Consider the following 2,366-nt stretch of genomic DNA (forward strand, 5'->3'; position numbering starts at 1 on the left):
AATGGAACTTGGAAGATACTGAGGGACTTGACCAAATAGCCACTGAAAGAAGATTTCTCCTTGTAGGAGCAAAAAGAAAGAAAAGACATTATTTAAAAATTTTTTTCCAATTTAAGATGGGGAAGAGGGGAAACATTTTTTCAGAGGTCATTGGCAGTGGAATCCTCTTCCCAGAGACTGGGCCATTGGATGTGTTGAAGGCAGAGATAGACAGGCTTAGATTTCTGACTGCCAGTGGTGTCAATTTCGGAGGTGGGTGTCAATGGGCAAGCAGAGTTGAGGCCCCAATTGGATCTGCCATGATCTTATCAAGGAGCAGGAGAGGCTGTAAGCTTGGAATGGCACTCCCACTCCTAGTCTGAATACATTACCAACAGCAGTCCATTCAACCCACCTTGCCTCTATCACCTCTTCGAAGGTACCGATTCAATCAGTTTTCTCCCGCACAATCCTGCAGTGCTGAGAGAAATAACCACGGCTACTGCTGGGGCTCTGAAGACTGTTGTTACTACTTTAAATTATGTTTTCATTGTTGGGACGTGAACATCACTGGCAAGGAAACCATTTGTTTGCTCAGTGCCGTTCTGAAAGGAGTTTCAGGATGTTGGTCTAGTGACCGTGAAGAAACTATGATATCATTCCAATTCAGGACAATGGAGCAGAGCTTGTAGCGGGCAGTGAGGTTCTCATGAGTTATCTGCCCTTGACCTAAGCAGTAGAGGCTGTGGGTTTGGACGGTGCTGTCGAATAAACCTTGGGGAGTTATTGGAGTACATCTTGTAGGTGATAACCATTGCTGTCACTCTGCAGTGTTTACAATGTTGGATAGGGTCTGTATGGAGCACGTTACGTTGTCTTGGATCTTGTTATACAGGGGGCAGACAGCTGAAGGATCTTTTTGCTTTTTCTAAATTCCACAAGTGTAATGATTCTAACTAGTGGAAACTGTAAGGTCAAATCCTGACCAAAACTAAACCCTAATTTTATTTTGGCAGCACTTCATCTCCAGGGACCTGCACTGAACCCCTTGTATCAGAAATAGCAAGGTAAGATTTCTTCATCTGAATTCAGATTGGGAGAAAGTGACTGACTAATGAGAGGAATCGAGAGTCACGGGGAAAGGGCAAGAAGGTGGGCATGAGGAATTTCAGATCATCCATAGTCTTATTGAATGGCAGAGCAGGTTTGAGGCATAAATAACATACTCCTGTGTTGTTTTTTTCACTCCTGGGAAGTGCATTTCACTGGCTGGGCCCAGCATTTATCGCCTGTCCCTAGTTTTCCTTGAGTAGGTGGTAGAAAGTTGCCTTCTTGAACCACTGCAGCCTACATCCTGTCGGATGACTCACAATGAGGGAATTCCAGGATTTTTACAAAGCAACATTGGAAGAGCAGTGATATGTTTTCAAGACAGGATAGAGAGTAGTTTGGAGAGAAACTTCTGGCTGGTGGTGTTCTCATGTATGTGCTATCTTGTCCTTCTAGACAGAATTGGTCTTGGGTTTGGAAGGTACTGTCTGAGGTCCTTAGGTAAATTTCTGCAGTGCATCTTGTACATGGTACACACTGCTGCTTTTGAGCTTCAGTGCTGGAAGGAGTGAATGTTTGTGGATGTGGTGCAAATTAAACAGACTGCTTTGTACTGGATGGTGTCAATCTTCTTGAATGTTGTCAGAGGTGCACCTATCCAGGCAATTGGTGAGTATTCCATCACACTCCTAATTTGTGCCTTGTAGATGATGGGCAGGCTTTGGGGAGTCAGGACGTGTGTCATCATCATATTCCTAGCCTTGAGCATATGCTTGCAGCCACTGTCTTTATGTAACCAACCAGTTGTTGTTCTGATCAAGGCTGTTGATAGTTGGAAATTCAGTGATGGGTAGCACCATTGAATGTCAAGAGGTGATGGTTAGATTGTGATGGGTCCTTGGTGATGGTCATTGCCTTGCCTTTGTGTGGTACAAACATTACTTGCCACTTGTCAACCCAATGGATATTGTCCAGATTGTTGCATTTGAACACGGATTGCTTCAGTGTATGAGGAGTCATGAATGGTGCCGAACATTGTGTACTCAGTGAATATCCCCATTTTTGACCTTTTGATGGAGGAAATGTCATTGATGAAGCAGTTGAAAATGGATGAGTTCAGGACAGTACTCTTGAGGAACTCCAGAAGAGATGTCCCAGAACTGAGAATGACTGACCTTCAACAACCACCATCATCTTCCTGTGTGTCAGGTATGATACCAACCAGTGAAGAGTTTGCATCCAACATGCACTGGTTCCAGTTTTGCTCAGGGTCCTTGAGCTCATACTCTGTCCAATGCAGCCTTGATGTCAAGGGCTATCACTCACTCCTGGAATTC

General features: G+C 44.3%; 1 protein-coding gene across 1 annotated transcript in view; it reads right to left on the reverse strand.

Annotated features, from left to right (window-relative positions):
• LOC122556492 (15-hydroxyprostaglandin dehydrogenase [NAD(+)]-like) overlaps positions 1 to 1,388 on the reverse strand; it is a 72,536-nt gene extending 71,148 nt beyond the window's left edge. Inside the window, exons 1-2 of the mRNA XM_043703187.1 lie at positions 1,383 to 1,388; positions 884 to 885 (exon numbers count right to left, since the gene is read on the reverse strand). The gene's annotated coding sequence lies outside the window, so the exon portion shown is untranslated. The remainder of the gene's footprint in view (positions 1 to 883; positions 886 to 1,382) is intronic.
• Between the last annotated feature and the right edge of the window lie 978 nt (positions 1,389 to 2,366).

Source organism: Chiloscyllium plagiosum, chromosome 14 (genome assembly GCF_004010195.1).
Source record: "Chiloscyllium plagiosum isolate BGI_BamShark_2017 chromosome 14, ASM401019v2, whole genome shotgun sequence".
In the NCBI taxonomy this organism is placed as follows: Eukaryota; Metazoa; Chordata; class Chondrichthyes; order Orectolobiformes; family Hemiscylliidae; genus Chiloscyllium; species Chiloscyllium plagiosum.